Source organism: Scyliorhinus canicula, chromosome 19, assembly GCF_902713615.1.
Source record: "Scyliorhinus canicula chromosome 19, sScyCan1.1, whole genome shotgun sequence".
In the NCBI taxonomy this organism is placed as follows: domain Eukaryota; kingdom Metazoa; phylum Chordata; class Chondrichthyes; order Carcharhiniformes; family Scyliorhinidae; genus Scyliorhinus; species Scyliorhinus canicula.
In genome coordinates, this window is record NC_052164.1 from 78,466,613 (window position 1) to 78,488,863 (window position 22,251).

At 47.8% G+C, this 22,251-nt stretch overlaps 1 long non-coding RNA gene across 1 annotated transcript in view; it reads left to right on the forward strand.

The window, feature by feature from the left end:
• The window catches only part of LOC119954078, a 69,170-nt gene that overhangs the window by 30,775 nt on the left and 16,144 nt on the right, over window positions 1-22,251 (forward strand). The window contains exons 2-3 of the long non-coding RNA XR_005458161.1: window positions 20,169-20,316; window positions 21,659-21,717. This is a non-coding gene — a long non-coding RNA (uncharacterized LOC119954078). The remainder of the gene's footprint in view (window positions 1-20,168; window positions 20,317-21,658; window positions 21,718-22,251) is intronic.

Genomic DNA, 22,251 nt, shown 5'->3' on the forward strand with positions numbered 1-22,251 from the left:
TTCTGTTTCTTATTTTGTAATAATACAACTTTCTGGCCGGAATTTTCTGGTCCCGCCATGGTGGGACCTGCTGCAGGCATTGCGGGCCAGTCAAATGTTCATTGACTTTCGACGGGACAGGAAGATGGCGGCAGTCCTTCAAAAGTCCCTGTCTCTGCGTCTGCACTCCAGTGTTTAAAGTAATAAATTGAATTAGAACAAAGAAGCAATCCAACATGAAGACAGGTCATTGATCTGAAAAATTGAGCAGCCGTGAACTGTATTTTGTTCGCCAAGATGCTGCCAGATCTGCTGAGCATTTTCAGCATTTTCTGTTTTTATTTCAGATTTCCAGCATCCACGGTATTTTGCTTTTGTTGCAGCAGTGCAGTAAAATGCTCTCTCGCTTTTTTCCATTCACGTCAGTGTGACTCATAATACTTTTTTTTTCCCATGGGGTGTGGGCATCACTGGCTGTGCCAGCATTTATTGCCATCTCTAATTGCCCTTAAACTGAATGTTTTGCTGGGACATTTTCGAGGGCATTTACGAGTCAACCACTTTGCTATGACTCTGGGATTACATGTAAGCCTGACCAGGTAAGGATGGCTGATTTCCTTCCCTAAAGGACATTAGTGAACCAGATGGGCTTTTCTGTCAATGGACAGAAGGACTCTATTGCAGGGCCTATAATGAAATAATTGGCCTGCTTCCTGTAACATGTGAACATGCTTTGTCTTTGCTTGATGGCCATAATCTTCCAACCCCCCCCCCCTCCCCCCCCTCACATCACAGCTAGTTCCAGTGCTGCTGAGAGTGAATGGAGTGAATGGAACACCAAATAGATCACATAGATTACATATACAGTGCAGAAGGAGGCCATTCAGCCCATCGAGCCTGCACCGACCCATTTAAGCCCTCATTTCCACCCTATCCCCATAACCCAATAGCCCCTCCTAACCTTTATTGGTCAATAAGAGCTATTTATCATAGCCAATCCAACTAACCTGCACATCTTTGGACTGTGGGAGGAAACCGGAACACCGGAGGAAACCCACGCAGACACGGGGAGAACGAGCAAACTCTGCACAGACAGTGACCCAGTGGGGAATCGAACCTGGGACCCTGGCACTGTGAAGCCACAGTGCTATCCCCTTGTGCTACCGTGCTGCCCAAATGTACTACTCTCGCTCGCAATAGGTCCTGCCACGGACGGGACCTAAGAACCAATAGCTCAACATGCCAAGTCTTTTCACAGACAATCCTGGGAGTAATCTTCAAGCAATCCTCAAGCGGATTTAAGGTCCTTTATAAAAATGCAACTGAAAAATACTTATGTTGCCTGATGGGAAATGACCATAAGTTTGTGATGATCTTAGGCCGCATTCTACTTCATTTATGAGTGCTGTCGTCGATGAATTGGGAATCAAAAATAAGAAGTTCCAACTTGGGTTTAACAATGATTTTTTTTTAAAAGAAACTTATCGACTAGAAAGGTTAACCCAACAGCTGAATGGATATTCGCTTTTGAATTTTACAATACAATACTGACATTGATTTAAAGAACAGCAACAAAAGCACGATTAAAAGCACCCTGAATTTTCCACCAATTATCACAGTTCTTCAGTCATAAAAAAATTGTCTCATGTCCAATCAACTGTCTGGTGTTTTAAATCAATCATCATTGCACACCCTGCAGGTTACATCTGACCCAGTTAAGAGTCTGCGGTTGCCTACATGCATCTATATTTTTTAATGCAGAATTTTGCAGTTAGTAACAATGAGATAGACTTTACAAATTAACTCTCATGAGGCACAACTTTTTGCAACGGTAACACAATCTGGAAATGCAGGCACAAGCATCATGATGTTCTGCATAATATTTTTGTCCAGCACACTTGGAGAGTAAGAGCTCACCTACAGCTATAGCCTGGCAAATATATAGTGGCAGCTTTCCAACTTGCCGTCTGGACAGAAAGCCAGCATTGGAGATCACTTGCTTGATTTTCTTTTCCAAGGATTTTAACAGCCTTTGCTTTAGGGAAAAGAAACATCAACCCATAATACTGTACTTCAATGACTTCCCTCAGAACGTATTCTGCAATGTAGTTTTAAGTATCAAGCTCATCAATATGAGCCTGACAGATGAAGGTCTGCATCATGACTTTTCTTTAAATTTGATGGCACCTTCCAGTTGCGGCTATGCGGAGCTAAGCCGCACGTTCGGCAGCTCCCGCCAGGAACGGACTTTTGGGCTCTTTTTAGGGCCCCCAGCGGTACTTGATCGACGGTTCCCGACGTGGGAAGGTGTCAGCAGCAGATCCCCAGTGTTCTATGGTCTGGACCAGGAGTGGGGCGAGCAAAATAGCGGTGGCAGCGCCTAGGAAAAAGCGGGGGAAGAAAAACAAGATGGCAGCTGGCGGAGGCCTCGAGGAATGGAGGCCGTTGGTGCAGGAGCAGCAGGAGACTCTCCAACGCTGCTTTCGGGAGCTCAAAGTGGAGCTGCTAGAATCGTTGAAGGCTACTACTGACAAGCTGCTGGAGACGCAGACAGCCCAGGGGGTGGCAATCCGGGATCTCCGACAACAAGCCTCCGAAAGAGAGGATGAGGCCTCGGCCCTTGCGGTAAAGGTGGAGATGCATGAGGCGCTCCATAAGAAGTGGCAGGAGCGGTTCGAGGAGATGGAGAACCGGTCGAGGCGGAACAATAGGGGCTGGTTTAGCTCACTAAGCGAAATCACTGGCTTTTAAAGCAGACCAAGCAGGCCAGCAGCACGGTTCGATTCCCGTACCAGCCACCTCGGACAGGCGCCGGAATGTGGCGACTAGGGGCTTTTCATTGAAGCCTACTCGTGACAATAAGCGATTTTCATTTCATTTCATTTTTCATTTGAGGATCCTGGGCCTCACGGAGGGGCTGGAGGGGTCTGACCTGGGGGCCTATGTGGTCGTCTTCCTGAACTCGCTGATGGGAGCTGGGTCCTTCCAGGGGCCCCGGGAGCTGGAGGGGGCCCACAGAATACTGGCCAGGAGGCTCAAGTCGAATGAGCCGCCACGGGCTGTGCTGGTGCGGTTCCACCGGTTCGTTGACCGAGAGTGCGTGCTTAGGTGGGCCAAGAAGGAGCGGAGCAGCAAGTGGGAGAACACGGTGGTGCGGATCTACCAGGACTGGAGTGCGGAGGTGGCTAAACGGAGGGCCGGGTACAACCGGACGAAGGCGGTGCTCCACAGAAAGAGTGTGAAGTTTGGCATGTTGCAGCCAGTGCGTTTGTGGGTCACCTACAAGGACCGTCACTTTTACTTTGAGTACCCGGAGGAGGCGTGGGCCTTTGCGCAGGCCGAGAAGTTGGACTCTAACTGAGGGTCGGGGGTGGGGGTTTGTCTGTCACTGTGTTAATTTTTGGTGGGTGGTTTCTCTGTCTTATGCTGGTTGTGTGTTGTATCTAGGGCGGGTGGGGCGCTGTCTTTTTGCGTGGGTTCGGTGGATGGGCTCGAGTCGGGAGGTAGACTTGGAGCGTGGGGAGCTGGTGGTGGGGGCCAACAATGGGAGCTACCCTAGAGGAGGCGGGGTCGGGCAGGGTGAAAGCGCGGGTTTTTCTTTTGTTTCCCGCGCTGAGGGTTTATGGGGGCGGGGTCGGAGCTGAGAAGCCCGGGCTTTTTTCCCCGCGCGAGAGCGAGAGGGGGAAGAGGAGGGTCTGCTGATGGGCATGGGGGAGGAGAAGTAGCCCCACGTTGGGAGAGGTCGGAGGTGTGGCGGGAGTCGCCGGGGTCAGCAGAAGTTAGCTGGCTCACAGGAGTGCTGTGGGGGGGAGTAACACGGCTGGGAGGGGTCCTAGCCTGGGGGGGTGATGGGGGTGGTACCGGGTTGCTGCTGAAATGGCCAGGAAGGAGCTGGAGTATGCAGGGGGGGCCGGGGTGGGGGTTTGCCGCCGTGGGGAACGGGACGAGCGGGGGGCGCTGGCCTGGGGCGGGCGGGGTATGGGTTATGGCTAGTCGGCAGGGGAGGGAGGGAGGCAGGGAGCCCTCTGATCCGGCTGATAACTTGGAATGTGAGGGGGCTGAATGGGCCGGTCAAACGGGCCCGGGTGTTTACCCACCTGAAGGGGTTGAAGGCGGACGTGGCTATGCTCCAGGAGACGCACCTGAAGGTGGCGGACCAGGTTAGACTGAGGAAGGGATGGGTGGGTCAAGTGTTTCATTCAGGTCTGGATGCAAAGAATTGGGGGGTGGCGATCCTGGTGGGAAAAAGAATGTCGTTTGAGGCATCAAAGGTGGTGGCTGACAGTGGCGGGAGGTATGTGATGGTGAGCGGCAAGCTGCAGGGGGAGCGGGTGGTGCTGGTGAATGTCTATGCCCCGAACTGGGACGATATGGGTTTTGTGCGGTACATGTTGGGCCGCATTCCGGATCTGGAGACGGGGGGCCTGATATTGGCGGGGGGGGGGGGGGGACTTTAATACAGTGCTGGATTCCCCATTGGATCGATCCATGTCCAGGACGGGCAGGAGGCCCGCGGCGGCTAAGGTATTGAGGGGGTTTATGGACCAGATGGGAGGGGTGGATCCTTGGAGGTTCGCGAGGCCGAGGGCCAGGGAGTATTCATTTTTCTCCCACGTGCATAAAGCCTATTCCCGGATCTATTTTTTTGTTCTGAGCAGGGGGGCTGATTTTGAGGGTGGAGGATGCCGAGTGTTCGGCCATAGTCATTTCGGATCATGCCCCGCACTGGGTGGACCTTGAGCTGGGGGAGGAGAGGGACCAGCGCCCGCTCTGGTGCCTGGAAGTGGGGCTGCTGGCGGATGAGGAGGTGAGCGGGTGGGTTCGGGGGTGTATCAAGAGGTACTTAGAGGCCAATGATAATGGGGAGGTCCGAGTGGGGACGGTTTGGGAGGCATTGAAGGCGGTGATTAGAGGGGAGTTGATTTCCACCCGAGCCCATAGGGAGAGGGGAGAGCAAAGAGAGAGGGAGAGGTTGGTGGGGGAGATGGTGAGGGTGGACACGAGATACGCGGAGGCTCCAGAGGAGGGATTGCTGGGGGAGCGGTGTAATCTTCAGGCCAAGTTCGACTTACTGACCACCAGAAAGGCAGAAGCTCAGTGGAGGAAGGCACAGGGAGCGGTGTACGAATATGGGGAGAAGGCGAGTAGGATGCTGGTGCATCAGCTTCGTAAGCGGGACGCGGCCAGGGAGATTAGTGGAGTGAAGGATAGGGGAGGGAGTGTGGTGCGGAGGGGGATGGACGTTAATGGGGTCTTTAGGGACTTTTATGGGGAATTGTACCGGTCTGAACCCCCGGTGGAGGGGGGGGGGGGGGGGGGGCGCAATGGGGTGCTTTTTGGACAGGCTGAGATTTCCGAAGGTGGAGTAGGGGCAGGTGGAGGGGCTGGGGGCGCCGATTGAGCTGGAGGAGCTTGTCACTGGGATAGGCAGCATGCAGTCGGGGAAGGCGCCAGGGCCGGATGGGTTCCCGGTCGAATTTTATAAAATGTACGCAGACCTGCTGGGCCCCCTGTTTGTTAGGACCTTTAACGAGGCAAGGGAGAGGGGACTTTGCCCCTGACTATGTCATGGGCGCTGATTTCCTTGATCCTTAAACGGGACAAGGACCCCCTGCAGTGTGGACCATATAGGCCGGTCTCGCTGTTAAATGTGGATGCCAAGTTGTTGGCGGAGATCTTGGCCACAAGGATAGAGGACTGTGTGCCGGGGGTCATTCGTGAGGACCAGACGGGGTTTGTGAAGGGAAGGCAGCTGAACACCAATATACGTAGGCTTCTGAATGTTATAATGATGCCGGCGGTAGAAGGGGAGGCGGAGATAGTGGTGGCATTAGACGCGGAGAAGGCCTTTGATAGGGTTGAGTGGGGGTACTTGTGGGAGGTGCTGGAAAGGTTTGGGTTCGGGGAGGGGTTTGTCAGTTGGGTGAGGCTGTTATATGAGGCCCCGATGGCGAGCGTAGCCACGAATAGGAGGAGATCGGAGTACTTTCGGTTGCACCGGGGGACGAGACAGGGGTGTCCCCTGTCCCCCTTGCTCTTTGCGTTGGCAATTGAGCCCCTGGCCATGGCGTTGAGGGAGTCGGGGAATTGGAGGAGTCTGGTGCGGGGTGGGGAGGAGCACCGAGTGTCACTTTACGTAGATGACTTGTTGCTGTATATGGCGGACCCAGTGGGGGGAATGCCGGAGGTGATGAAGATTCTCATGGAATTTGGGGGCTTTTCAGGGTACAAGCTCAACCTGGGTAACAGTGAGTTGTTCGTCATGCACCCGGGGGATCAGGAGGAGGGGATTGGTAGGCTCCCACTGAAAAAGGCAGGGAGGAGCTTTAGGTATTGGGAGTCCAGGTGGCTAGGAGCTAGGAACTTAACCTCACAAGGCTTGTGGAGCAAATGGAGGAGGAGTTTAAAAGATGGTACATGTTGCCGCTGTCGCTGGCGGGCAGGGTGCAGTCAGTCAAGATGACAGTGCTCCCGAGGTTTTTGTTCCTGTTCCAGTGCCTCCCCATCCTTATCCCGAAGGCCTTTTTTAGGAGGGTCAACAGGAGTATTACGGGATTTGTGTGGGCGCATGGGACTCCGAGGGTGAGAAGGGTGTTTTTGGAGCGGGGTAGGGATAGGGCGGGCTGGCGCTGCCCAACCTCTGTGGGTACTATTGGGCTGCCAACGCAGCGATGGTGCGTAAGTGGGTAATGGATGGGGAAAGGGCAGCATGGAAGAGGATGGCGATGGTGTCCTGTGTGGACACGAGCCTGGAGGCGCTGGTAACGGCGTCGTTGCCGCTCCCTCCAACGAGGTATACCACGAGCCCGGTGGCGGCGGCTACTCTCAAAATTTAGGGGCAATGGAGACGGCATGGGGGGAGGTGGGGGGCTTGACGGAGTCCCCGATACGGGGGAACCACCGGTTTGTTCCAGGGAGCATTAATGGCGTGTTTCTTAGCTAGCACAGGGGAGGTATAAGTAGGTTGAGGGACCTGTTTGTAGATGGGAGGTTTGCGAGCCTGGGTGAGTTAGAGGGGAAGTTTGGGCTCTCCCCGGGGAACATGTTTAGGTACATGCAGGTTAGGGCGTTTGCCAGGCGGCAAGTGGAGGGGTTCCCTCTACTGCCCCCACGTGGGGTATGGGACAGGGTGCTGTCGGGGTGTGGGTTGGAGGAGGGAGGATTTCTGACGTGTACCGCGTAATGCAGGAGGTAGATGAGGCATCGGTGGAGGAGCTGAAGGGTAAATGGGAAGAGGAGCTGGGTGAGGAGATTGAGGAGGGGACGTGGGCGGATGCCCTGGAAAGAGTGAATTCCTCCTCTTCTTGTGCGAGGCTTAGCCTCATACAGTTCAAGGTGCTGCATAGGGCTCATATGACCGGGACGAGGATAAGCAGGTTCTTCGGGGGCGAAGACAGGTGTGCTAGGTGCTCGGGGAACCCAGCGAACCATGCCCATATGTTCTGGGCATGCCCAGCGCATGCCCTTCCCTTTCGGTGAAGGGGAGAAATGTGTACATATGTTTGTTGAATATGCCAGGTGCTAATCTATTTCTTCTCTCTGTAGTTACTGGGGGGGGGGGGGGGGGGGGGGTTTGGCTTTGGGTTTTTTTGGTGTTTTTTTTTTTCTCTGTTTCTTTTTTTGTTTTAATACTGTTTTCTTGTTGATATTTTCTGTTTTAGATATTTTGTGAAAATCTCAAGAAAAATTATTTAAAAAAAAAATTTCATGGCACAATATGCTGAAATTGGAAAGGCTTTGTATATTTCTCCTAACCATTTGGCATAAATAATGGCGTTGGGCTTGCTAGGAATTAAGAGTAAACCACATTCTGTGTACGTGAGTCACATGGAGGCCAGGCTGGGTAGGGGGTGTCAGTTCCTTTTTCTGAAATAAAGTCACACAGGAGATTTGTTCTGACAATCTCGAAATCTGTACAGTCCTTTTTTTTGTCTCTCTCTGTACCCTGATTTACCATATTTCGTGAATTCAGTTTCCTACATCCATGGGGTAGGAGATTTCAGATCTCGTGCCTCCTGCTTTGCCATAATTTGTCTGAAACAACTTTTTTGTTGCCTTTCATATTCCGAAAAATTTCTTGAACATAAGGCAGACTTTCGGCGGCACACTCTTTGCGGGATTCTCTGTTCCTGCCGCTTGTCAATGGCATTTCACATTGTAGTCACCCCATGCCGTTGCCGAAACCCGCTGGTGGGGGTGCGCTGCCGGCGGGAAAAGTGAATCGCAACAACCGGAGAATTTTGACCATTTTCCCATAGGCTACCAAATAGGAATGTAACTCAAACTTCAGTTTTTATCAAAGACAAATTGGGTGAATTCAGTAACGTTTCTTGAAGATTTCATAGAAACAGGTAGATGCTATGGGTGGGATTTTATACCCCCCTCCCCCCATGGTGTGTTTCGCGGCAGCGGAGAAAGCCTGCCATCATTGACCAGTGGTGGGGCTGGAAGATCCCAGCGGCAGGAACGTCCAGAGTATTTCAAGCCAACAGGTTTGCTTCCAACTTATAGCCCAGATTTTTTCTGTCTCTGTGATCTCGCAGCATATGGTATTCCACCAAGTTGCTCTAATGGCCATAAAAAGATGGATTGACAAGTGTCGGAAAGAAAGAACTTATATTAACATAACACCTTTCACAATCTCACAATATTCTAGAATACTTCACAGCCAATTAAATACTTGCCAAGTGTAATCACTGCAGTGTTCTTAAAATTACAAGATTCCAGGCATCCATTGCATCTATCGTGTATTTTTTTATTCTTTCATGGAATGTGGGTATCTCTAACTAGACGAGCAATTATTGCGCATCCCAAATTAGGAGGAGGTGGTAATGAGCTGACTTTGTGAGCTGCTGCGTTCCATGTGATGTAGGTACATCCACAGTGTGCCAGGAAGGCAGTTCCAGAATTTTGACCCAATGGCAGTGAGGGGACGGCAACATAGTTCCCAGTCACGATGGTGAGTGGCTCGGAGGGGAGCTTGCTGGTTGCGATGTTCCCATGCATCTGCTGCCCTTGTCCTACTTGGTGGTGGAGGTCGTAGATTTGGAAAGTTCTTTTAAAGGAGCTTTGGTGAGCTGTTGCTGTGCATTTTGTAGGAAGCATAATCATCTGCCAGTGTGTGTCAATGGTGGAGTGAGTGAATGTTGTAGTTAGTGGATGGGGTGCCAATCGAACAGGTGTTTTATTTTTTAATTAAGCTCCCATTATTATTTCCCAGTGCACGAGGTCAAATCTCATTTAACCAAATGCTGGATGGGAATTCTGCAGCTAGTAGTAGGCACCCGCTGTCTTTTAAACTTGGAGCTGTGAAACTTTATATCTGGAATTAAACCATAGGGAATGAGCTAAAAATTATTGTTTTAATCAACAGTTTAATTAAGCAGCACAGTGGTTAGCCTTGCTGTCTCACAGCATTAGGGATCTGAGTTCAATTCTGACGGTGTGAAGTTTGCACTTTCTCCCTCGTGTCTGCGTGGGTTTCCTCAGGGTGCTTCGGTTTCTCCTACAGTCCAAAAGTATGCAGGTTAGGTGGATTGTCTATGTTAAATTGCCCCTTAAAGATCTGGAAACCCAAACTACTGTTTGAAACTATATAAAAGAAGACAGACCATCGAAGTTCAGTAGTTGATGTGTCCGGTGCTGCAGTACCGGCAAACCTAAGACTAGCTAGCTGCAGGAACTGAGAATAAACAAATACACAAGGCCAGGCTTTCTGCCTGACCCCATGCGCACTGCGATGTGATTTCTGGTGGCAGAGGCAGCTCACCATTGGCTGTTGGCAGGGGGTTCCAGTCCCGCCGATGTCTACGATAGTTTGCGTGGCTTGTCGGTTGCGTTACCGGGGAACTTGCCGCCTGGGGGGCTGGGGTAGCCTTCGATGGGATGGGCTGGAAAATCCTGCCCACGGTTGCTGCATCTCTTTCTGTTCCTTGAAGATAATGTTGTGTTTCTGCAAATGTTTGCCATTTTTAGTGTACCTGATCAGGTTACATTCTTGAAGCGGAGTTTAAATCCTTTGGTAGAAAAACATAGTTTTGAAGGATTTTGTGACTGAGCTTGGTGACTTATTTGCTGAGTAGACTACCAAACCCATCTGTAAGATCTGACTTAGCTTTATCTGTAATTTAAGGTGTAATTTATAATCGACCACAGTTTTCCTGTTAATTTGCATTTAATTGATGTTGACTTTTGATTTTAGAGTATAGGTGATAAGGGCAGTGGTTAGCACTGTTATCTCACAGCGCCAGGGTCCCAGGTTTAAGTCCCGGCTTGGGTCACTGTTTGTGTGGAGTCTGCATGTTCTCCCTGTGTCTAGGCGGGTTACCTCCGGGAGCTCCAGTTTCCTCCCACAAGTCCTTGAAAGACGTGCTTGTTAGGTAATTTGGACATTCTGAATTCTCCCACTATGTGCCCGAACAGGCGCGGGAATGTGGCGACTAGAGGCTTTTCATAGTACCTTCATTGCAGTGTTAATGTAAGCCTACTTGTGATAATAAAGATTATTATGACATTTAGTGTTTGTTTTGTTTGGCTCTTGTATAGTAAGGTTTCTTCTGTTTCAAACTTTGGAATCTTGTGGCTTCGTTCTTTTGGTGAATAACTGCAATTTCAAATTTCTGCTACTTTACAAGAGAGGTTACATGGCCTTACTGACATCATAACAATTGGATAGGAATACAAGTAGGCCATTCAACCCCTCAAACATATTCTGCCATTCAATTAGATCATGGTTGATTAGATCTGCATTGTATTTTAGCTAAAGAGGTAATTGTTGATGTCACTCCAAATGGTTTAGCTCTAGTTTTGGCCCATTGTTCTGGTTATCTGTAAATTTTCGTGACAATTGTCCATATCTTTAATTATAGCATCAGAATTAGATCGCCCAGATTTTTTTGATTTTAATTGAATCAGTCAGCTTCCACGAAATACTAATCAGGTATTTGTGAAATGCAGTTGTATCTGTGAAGATATAATAGGATATGTTGGCTGGAATTCTCTGGTCTTTGCTATTCAAGTATCCTGCTGGCAAGCACCACTGCCCGTGGGTGGTGGCATGGGGTGTTTACAATGGGAAATCCCATTGACAAGTGGCGAGAATATAGAATCCCGCCGCCAGCGAATGGCGGAGAAACACGTGGCTGGGGAACCAGCAAACCCAGCCTGTTATAAATATGTAAAAGACTATGCTCATCTACATTGCTAAACCATAGTTAGCTCCACAAATTTATTTCTCTCGGCAGCAACCAATTTACCACTCATTAACAAGTAATTTATTGTAAATTTTCGTGACAAAGTAAGTTTGAATATTGAATGTTCCATACTTTATGCTTATAACTAACTGTACTAAAATATAGAACTTTACCGATATAATTAATGTCACTCGAGGAATATCACTGTGCTTCACACACAAAGAGTTATTCTTGAATTGTAGGCACTGTGTTATGCCAGTGACTGGACGGTCCATTTTGAGCACAACAAAACCCCACAATATGAATGACACAACTATGAAATTAATCTAGTTTTAGTTGGTTGAAGAAAGAGTTAAACCTGACTTTTATTTTCCATTCTCCAAAGTATTTCCTTTCAGTTTGCAACTTAAGCAAAACGCATGATCTCCACCCCCACTGTGCTAGGAACGTCACTCAGTGTGAACATCAAGCATTTTTAGGTCAGTTTATAGCAAAGATTTTCTGTTGTTCATTTCCCACACCGGCTATTTCATGGCCTCTGGGTATGATAGCCATTTAGTGTCAGTTTTGTACTGTCGGCCTGAGTCACTAGGAACTAGATTGAGATCATCCAAACTCATTTCACAAAGGACTCATTTATCCCATCAGCATAGGTTGAAGTTGCTCTGAAGTCCCAGAGTTGAAAGGACAATGCCTGATTCACTGTTCCACGCAGCTCGGCCGAGAAACATTTTTCTTCTTACTGGCATTTGTCTCCATAAATCTTGGGACACAGGATAGTATTTTAATAAAAAAAAACAAGTGCAAGCATGGTTAAAAAAGCAAACACAGAGGAGATAATCAAATTAATTATGCACAGTTGCATACAGATGGCAACATGGGATTCTTTTAGAATGAGGTTGAAAATTAGCACATCAGATAGCTTCATTTAATAATTGACTCGGTTAATAAAGCATACAGCATTTTGGGCTTCATTGATATAACCCAAGTTTCTCACCCGCTGGGGCTGTTCCTATTAATCATAGAAAAGGCAACTTTTCCAATGCCTTCGCACCCCTTTCCGGGGAGGCAGTGGCAGAGAAGAGACCATGCAGAGGCCATGTTGCTTGTCAGAGATTCAGAGCAAGATCTGGGTTCAAATCCTGCCACGGCAGATGGTGAAATTTGAATTCAATAAAGTTCATTATTGTAAAATCCACCTGGTTCACTAATGTCCTATAGGGAAGGAAATCTGCTGTCCTTACCTGGTCTGGCCTACAGGTGACTCCAGATCCACAGCAATGTGGTTGACTCTGCATGGAGGGCAGTTAGGGTATTGACAGTAAATGCTGGCCCAGCCAGCAGCCCACATGTCCTGTAAAATGACTAACAAAGACAATAGACTTGCCTGGTCTACTACATTTTCCATGCTGCCCCTGATAAATTCCAGCTAATATTCCAGTTGAGGCTGAATTATACAAATTTATCCTAACTTTCACAGTAGGCACTGTGTTATGACAGTGAATTGGAGAAGCTGGGCTATTTTCCTTGGAGAAGAGAAGACTGAGAGGATATTTGATGGAGGTATTAGGCATCAGGAGGGTTCTGGGCAGATTAGATTTGGAGAGCCTGTTCGAATTGGTGCAGAAATTCAGAACAAGAGGACACCAATTTAAAAGAAGCAAGAGCAACATGAGGAAAAACCTTTTTGATGCAGCAAGTGGTTGGGATCTGGAATGACCCGAGCTGTCTCAGAATGTGGAGGACACCGATTTAATCATGGCTTTCGAAAGAGAATCGGATAATTATCTAAAGAGAAAGGGAAGGCTGGGTTACAGAGAGAAGCCAGACGAGTGGGATTAGGTGAGTTGCTCTTGCAGAGAAATGGCACAGACGTGACAAGCAACATGGCCTCTTCTCTGCTGTAACCATTCAATGATTCTATAATTCACAGCATAGAGGAGAGCACTGATGGATCTGACAGTGTCTTCTCATTATTATTTTAGTATGTGAGCCTCATTCAATGGATAGATACATTCCTAAATACTGGTCTGACGAGGGATGCACGTTCTTGATATTCCATTTTTATTGATCAAACATACAAGCAGACAAACTAAGAGCAGGAGTAGGCTGCTCAGCCCTTCAAGCCTGCTCTGCTAATCAACAAGAGCATGGCTGATCTGATGGAGGCCTTGGGCATAATGGTTAGCGTCCCTACCTCTGGGCCAGAAGTTATGCATTCACGTCCAAAGGCCACACAAGGAGCATTCATAATGTGGTTCAATGGGGCTGTAATCAGCTCGGGAATCCTTCCAGAACTTCGCCACTATTCCCCAAAGGGAAAAAAATTGTTTGTGTAAAGATATGCGAAAAAGAAAATGGTTGATCTATCTGTAGCCTCAAATCCACATTTCTGCCCTATACTAGTCAGCCCTCTACTAATGTCCTGTGATTTTTCTAGACATACATCAGTTCCTTTGGCCAGCAGTTACATGAATTCAGACCAGCTGTTCGGATGAGCTGCTTTCTATCTGGCTGTACCCTGCCAACAACTTCATCCAACAAGTTACAATCAACTTCAAACTCTCGGGAGATTATTTCTTGTACCTAATCAAGCTTTCCTCTGAATGTGGATGCGTAGCCCTTGGCACAAATCGATCTGGTGCCCGTTATTCTGCTCACTATAACTGCTGTTAAACAGACCGCTTCTGACAGCGATGGAAGTTGCAGTTAAATTTAACCAGATACAGCAGCTGTGGTTTTGTTTCAGGAAAGGTTGCCTCAGGCTGTCATTCCTTTCCTCTATGTAACAATCAACACCTCACTTAAAGATACTTGACCAACGAGCGATCAAATGCACTGTATAATTGCCTCAATATTTTATTAAATATTTTTTGACTGAAAGTCATATTCCAACCCATCTGCTCTGTAATATTCAAATTTTCAATCCAGGAAGACTTCTTTAAAGTCTTTTACACACAAAAGACATGCCAGCAGTCATCACATGATTATTGCAGTTATTAGAGATGGGTTCTAAAGATTACCCAGTGAGCTCCTATCCCCGTGTTTTGTAAGTAGTCTCGACTTAGGGATTTTTCTCGCCATTTTCGTTGTCTTTTCTCTCCTATTGTCCCGATAGTTGGACCTCATATAGGAATCAGTTCCACTGATGCTAATAACCCACAGATAACTCATCTGGGCTGCATTTGTTATGAAGCTTTTGAGCACCTCATAGCCAAGAATTCTCTCAGGGTGCAATTGTACAAATCTTCCAACTCCAGACTAATTCAAGGATATTAGATTAACACTGACTCCACTGAAATCAGCAAACTCTCCAAAAATCATGGATAAATCCAGTGACCTTTCCAAGCAGATTGTTAACTTCACTGCGTAGCCTTTACTTTCTTATTGTTTAATTGTTTCAGCCTAAATAAAGCCTTCATTTCGCACAATGCAGTGTAATGCTTACTTCCTCACCAAATGGCACATGAGGCAATTCATTCCTTCCACTGCTTTTACATTTTACTCTGGGCTGTTTCCATAACAACACCCTCCTCTTATGTGGATAGGTTGTTAGCCGGTTAACGAATTTGGTTAGGTAAAATTGGTGGTGGTGGTGTTGAAGGGGGGGGGGGGGGGGGGGGGGGGGAGCGGTAGATCAAGTCAGATACAAGTCCTCACATTGACTTATGACGCAGACCATCCAGCATTAAAAGAGCAGAAATATCTTCACTAGGGCAATCCGGAGTATCAATTCCACAGCTATCTCACTCAGAGAGAGGATTAAGTTAGCACTCTGCCAAGTCACACTCTGCTATTATGAAGCTTAGTGATATCAATCTGTTTTACACACTTTCCTTATTTGTGTCTGATTTCATATTATTTATATTTGAGGAATATTTTCATCAGCTCATCAGTATTTCTGTGTGGTACACAAACTTCTGTTCCGTCTGGTTTGGGTACTTGCATCTACCCGACAGCTGTGATCATTATTTTGGCTATTCTATTCATCACTGTCGTGTATTCAGATGCTCTATATTCCAAGCCTTGCTTCCAACTGGATCAGTTTCTTCCCCTGTTACGCTCTAAAATGATCTGATTATTGAAGTAGGAAATAACTTGATAAAATGTTGTCCTTTTAGCTTTTTTTTTTAGTTCTTGGGATGTGGGTGACACTGGCAGAACAGCATTTATTGCTCATCGCTAATAGTGTGGAAGATATTGTGAGCCAGCCCACAATAGTACAGAGCTGGCATCGTGTATAGGTCATGTCAGGTGAGGTTTGCAGGCTGTCTTCCCTGAAGGATCCAATAATCCAACTGCTTTTATGATCATTTAGTTCAGCTGCAGCCATCAAGCCACAAGGGTCCCTATTTTTGTCTCTCTGTCACCATGCTTTTTATGAGCTTGGATGGTGCAGTAACAAGCTGCAAATCACAAAAATATAACCTCATTATGACTACTCGCTTTCTGCCTGCCCAATGCAAATTCTGCACAGGCCTTGATTTAAGCAGCCAGCTCCCTCGACAGAACATGTGGGAGTCTGCAGCAAAACTGAAGGAACAGTACATGACATGGGCCGGGATACTCCGATCCTCCGTGTTGAAATTGTGCTCGGCGCGGGGGCGGAGAATAGGGTGTCAGACCTGCGATCGAGTCCGATACATTCCCACGATTCTCCGGGAACCGGAGAATTGCCACCAGTCACGCGCATGCGGTCAACGATGCGCTGGTCAGGGGGCCATTGACAGAGGCCCCCACGGTGATTCTCCACCGGCTGTTGGCCGAGTTCCCGCCGCCATGGTTCTAACATGGTCCCACCTGACGGGAGCACGGAGTGCCAGCTGCCGACTGGGTCCGCAGCCGCCCTGGTGGGGGGGGGGCGGGGGATCCGTCACTGGGGGGTGGTCTCCAGGACAGCCAGGGTTTTGATCGGGGGCCACAAATTGGTGGGCGTGCGTGATCTGGGTGGGGGGGGGGGGGGGGGGGGGAGGGGGCTGTATTGTGGGGGCCAGCTTGCTGTGTGGGTCCGCCAATTTGCACGAGGCTGCGCATCCGCGGACCCGTGGCCAGAAGTGCAGGGCCACGTATCGGCAGCCAGAGCTGCATGGACTGCTCCGGGCCCTGCAAGCCCGCTTCAAAACGGAGAATCACTCTGGACTTTCTGCAAGAAAGTTTAGAGTGATTGATTCACGCCCGTTTTCTCGCAGGACATAGCCCCATTATCAGAGAATTCCGCCCACGATGCCAGAATGGGTGGCTGCAGTGCAGAGATAGGAGGTGATAGAGTTGAGGTGTGAAACTGGACAGCGCTGGATTAAAAGTAATGGAAAACTTTCAGAGGTTTTCAATGTAAAGATTAAGCAAACCCCAGATAGATTCACTCGACTCTCTTTCATCCATCCTATCACAGATATTCCAGTTTGTTTGTTCTTTCCTCTTCCACCAAAACCAACCCAGACTCTCAGCCCCTCCTTATCCCCAAACCCAACCCTCACTCTCAGCCCCTCATACTTAAACCCCCAAACCCAACCCTCACTCTCACCCCCTCCTTATACCTAAACCCCCAAACCCAACCCTCACTCTCACCCCCTCCTTATACCTAAACCCCCAAACCCAACCCTCACTCTCACCCCCTCCTTATACTTAAACCCCCAAACCCAACCCTCACTCTCACCCCTCCTTATCCCCAAACCCAACCCTCACTCTCAGCCCCTCATACTTAAACCCCCAAAACCCAACCCTCACTCTCACCCCCTCCTTATACCTAAACCCCCAAACCCAACCCTCACTCTCACCCCCTCCTTATACCTAAACCCTCAAACCCAACCCTCACTCTCACCCCTCCTTAACCCAAAACCCAACTCTTACCCCCTCTTTAACTCCAAACCCAATTCTCACTCTCACTCCCTCCTTATCCAGAAATCTAACCCTCACTTCCAACTTATCCCCAATCCTCACCCTTTCCTCTTCTTTAACCTCGAACACAAGGCCCATCCCCCTTTTTATCCCCAAATTCAATCCTCAGCCCCTCCTTATCCCCAAATTTTACCTCACCCCACCCTCTCCTTTTCCCCAAATTCGGAGAGATGTTCATCATAGAATTTACAGTGCAGAAGGAGGCCATTCGGCCCATCGAGTCTGCACTGGCTCTTGGAAAGAGCACCTTACCCAAGGTCAACACCTCCACCCCATCCCCATAACCCAGCAACCCCACCCAACACTAAGGGCAATTTTAAACACTAAGGGCAATTTATCATGGCCAATCCACCTAACCTGCACATCTTTGGACTGTGGGAGGAAACCGGAGCACCCGGAGGAAACCCACGCACACACGGGGAGGATGTGCAGACTCCGCACAGACAGTAACCCAAGCCAGAATCGAACCTGGAACCCTGGAGCTGTGAAGCGATTGTACTATCCACAATGCTACCGTGTTGCCCATCATCTAACAAGCATATTTATTTGTTACGAGATGCCATTCATTGTTTTACTATTCATCAATTATTTCCTATCTCATCTTTCAGTTTGATTGGTGAGATTTATGTGACTAGGGGAGAGTGAGTTTCCATCCATTTGTCCTCTATTTATAGCAAGCTGTAAATGTAAATGTCGCCACAGTCCCAGAGGCCCATGGGGCTGCTCTCCCCGGTAGTGACTTGAGCTGAGGCTCACCACAGCTCTGGTGAGGGGCAAAGTTGCGAAGGTGAGGCCTTCATGAATAACCTCAGCTGGTACCCATGCTGTTGGCGTCGCTCCACATCGCAAACTAGCTGGCCAGCCAACTGAGCTAACGGACCCCCATAGCAAACCACTCATCAGGAGTAAAAACAGAAAGAATCACAGCAGGTCTGGCAGCATCTGGAGGGAGAAACAGATAACGGGCAAGATTTAACCGAATGGGAACTATGTCCCATAGTGAGCACGTTTAGCCACATGTTAGCACGGGGGGGGGTTGTTGGGTTACGGGTATAGGGTGGATACGTGGGTTTGAGTAGGGTGATCATTGCTCGGCACAACATCGAGGGCCGAAGGGCCTGTTCTGTGCTGTACTGTTCTATGTTCTATGTTTTCCGGCGCTCGTCGAGAAACACAACGCTATCTAATGTGACTCTGGTTAGATATGGGGCCTCGGCGGGGAATGTGCGGCCAAGGCCGCACTTAGTCCTGTTTCCTGCACTGAGAAGCCCTGCTTGCTGAAACTCCTCAGTACAGGAAGAGATCAGAACGCAATTTTTTAAATGGCGTCCCAATCTTTCGAGTCCGTGACGTGACCCCAGACTCCACCGCCCCCCAAGCCTCAATTAATTGTAAGACCCCCTTCACACTCCCATACCTGTGCAGGACATCCTCATCAGTAAAAAATGTTAACCTGGCACCCTGGCAGTGCTCCTACTAGCTAGCAGTGCCACCTGGGCACTTTGGCAGTGACAGGCTGGCACCCAGGTATCACTGCCAGGGTGTCAGGCTGGCACTGCCCAGGTGCCAGACTGGCACTTAAGGCACCTGGGTGGCACCAGCAGTGCCAGATTACTACCTTGCACAGAGGGCATGCACCTGTGTCTCCCCTGGGTGACTCCCATGAGTGCCATCCCGTTGAGTCCTTGTTTGCGGAAGGCCAGTACTGAACGGCGCTCATCCAAACTCTTCAAGGATAGATCCGAGTACCTTGGATACCTCACGGAACTGCGTATTAGAGTGAGACTAGTTGTCTTACTCTAATATGCAGATTTGCCAAAAAGTGATCCCGCCCATAATGGGCAAGCTTCACATTGTGACGTCTTATGAGATTGTGTTAGATATTGCGAGCCACGTAGATCCTGGGAGCGGGCTCTCCCATCTTTTTTTTATTTTTTATATTTTTTTTATTTTTTATTTTTTTATTATAAATTTAGATTACCCAATTATTTTTTCCAATTAAGGGGCAATTTAGTGTGGCCAATCCACCTACTCTGCACATTTTTGGGTTGTGGGGGCGAAACCCACGCAGACACGGCGAGAATGTGCAAACTCCACACAGACAGTGACCCAGAGCCAGGATCGAACCTGGGACCTCAGCGCCGTGTGGTGGTTGTGCTAACCCTAGGCCACCGTGCTGCCCGGCTCTCCCATCTTATACCGACCACGTTACACTGCGACACACTGGTGTTCAGGCACAGCATGGCTATTCGATTGTGCCTAATGTTTCGAGTCTAATATTTTCTTCAGAATGATTGGATCACTGCGTTTGTGTCCTGGCCACAATTAACAAAAGGAGCAAATTTTCCCCTTGTAACTTGTATCTCACAATGGGCATTTGCCATAGATCAGTTGTTAGCAGGCTTGTCTCTGATTTAGGAGACTTGATTTCAATGCATATTTCAGGCTGTCATTCGAGTGCAAAAGTGAGGGAGTGCTGCACTATTGGAGGTGCTGCGTTTTGGATAGACACTGATCCAATGCCCGACCTGCCATCTCACCTGGGTATGTAAGATGCCATGGCATGACCTCAAAGAGTGGTGGAATTTTCCCCACGGTCTTGGACATTCACGCACAGACGCATCACTGGTCCTTATTGTATGACTTACTGTGTGGCCTTGCTGCGCATAAATTGACTTCCTGTCAATCGCTACACGCAATTGTCACTACACTTCATGGGCTTTAAAGCATTGTGTGATGTCCTGAGGTTGAGACAGGTGCCACATAAATGCAAGCGTTTCTTGTTTTGCAGGCTGGAATGTGCCCATGGCATAAAGGTTAAGAGCCACAGTGACTGTGACAGCCGCAAGTCCTGTCCATGCTTTTGTGGAAAGTGGGGGGGGGGGGGGGGGGGGGGTGGTCTCAGTTGAGTAACAATAGCTCGGTGGTAGCCTCTTTGTTGAAGCTCTATGTGTTTGACACATTATCAGTGAGGCTGAGGTAGGAGATGTACTTCCTTAAGACTCACTGTGGGTATAGCCGCCTGCACAGTGCCCACATCCTTCCTCTTCTCCCCGCTCCTGCTCTCCTGTATTTTTCACTGTCCTCTTTATCTTCCAGCACTGCGTGCAGACCTGCCAGACCACTGTTCAGTGCATAAAATTGTTGCAAGCCATTAGCAAAGAGAATACGGATCAGTGATATAGCTCCAATGCTGCTTCTCTAATCTATCTACCCTTCAAGCATGGCTCCTCACTGGGAATCCAAGGTCAGTGAATTTACCCTCTGGAGATAGTTTTAATAGGAGACTTTCACGTTTGCATTGATTTGTATTGTTTTTTTCCAGGCACTTTAATCAGGAAAACAGAAGTACTTAAAATTCCTGCTTGGAGCATTAGGATAGTGGACAGTTTTAGGTGAGGACATGCAAGACTGCACTGCAATAGACATCACTAAAGCATTTAAAGCTAAAGAGCTGATACATTTACAAAGAGAATACACACTTAGAACTGTAGGCAGCCTGGAAATCATTATTCAGTCACTTACTTGATCCTGAAATCGCCTCGGTGAATCATTTGAATATCCACAAACTGATATATTTTTTCTCTCAGTCGGCGATTGTCAGCAATTTTTGATATCTTTTTATATACAGCTGGTGTGGTTTGATTGTTCCATTTTAATTGATGCCTCACAGCTATTTTGAGGGCATGGCTTCTCTTACGCCTCAGTGTAGTCTTGTAGGAGGTAGAGTAGCACTGCTTTTGGAGAGGGACCTTTTTATGCAGTATTTAGATCCAAGGCTCAGCTTACCAAACTGTTCCATTTCTGGTGTGGTGAATGCAAGAAATTGTCATATTTTATATTTTTTGCAGTCAGTAATGTTGTTAAAACTTGGGTTAAGATCCATGCAGACTGTATGACTGCTTGTGTCATAAAAGTGAGGTAATCATTGGTTTGCAGGTGAAGTGTTCTGCTAATAGAGCTTGAGGACCATTTATGTGTTTATAGATAGCTAGCCAATGGAATATTGTATCGGATTGAAGGACTCCTGGCGGGTAGGTAATTTATGGGGAGTAATGTGTTTGGTATTGGCTGAACAAGTGAAGGGGCATCTTGAAAGAAGAGGCAAGGGAATGCCTTATGCTTTGGGTACAGATTATGCCATTAATGGGAGGAGCCAGGTCTGTCTGAAGAGTCAGTAAGTCCAAGAACTCGAATATGAACATAGGTGTTTCAATTTGATCCTGAAAAGGTTTCACTCCAAAGATTCATCACAGAGGAAAGCAAGTAAAACCCTGGTTGTTAACTTTATTCATGAATAGTATTTAATATGTATCGGTTTGCTTAATTGAAATATAGTGGCAGATTTAGGAAGTAAGTTAAGGTTTCTTCTTTTACTTAAGAACTGTTGTAGCTTTTGACTGTCAAGCTATTTCTGTTTTGTGAATATGGTTAATTCTCTGACTAAATTAAAATTTGTTTTAACATAAAAGATACCTATTGGTCAGTGTTTTCATTCCTGTAGCGCAGTAACATTTCCTTACAGTTTTGCAAATTAAAGATAATTTAGTTCTCGTTCAGGATCTAAACACTTTCCCATTATTTTTCAGATTTTCCATCGTTCATCTAAAAAGACACATCTTTGACATCAGTCAGTTGACATATTTGTGTAAGTAAATGCAATTACATAACACCTTTAATGTTGTAAAACATTCCAAAGTGTTCCATTGGAGCATTATCAGCAAAATGTGACACTGAAGCATCATGTAAGATGTTAAGGCACATGGTTACTGACTTAGTCAAAGAGATTGTTTTAGGGAGTGTACACAAGGGAGAAAGTGATCGTGGGAAGTGGAGAGATTTCGGCAGTGAATTCCAATGATTAGAGCTTTGGCAGTGGAAGACACTGCCACCAATGGTGGGCAGTGCAAGTTGCAGCAGATCACCTGAGGCAGAGACTGATGATGTTATGGAGATAGAGGTAGATGGCCTTGGTGATGGGGAAAAAGATCAGCTCAGGTTTACATATGAGCGGAACAGTAGTTAGCACTATTGCTTCACAGTGCCAGGGTCCGGGGTTCGATTCCCGCTTGGGTCACTATCTGTGTGGAGCCTGCACATTCTCTCCGTGTCTGCGTGGGTTTCCTCCGGGCGCTCCAGTTTCCTCCCACAAGTTCCGAAAGACGTGCTTGTTAGGTGAATT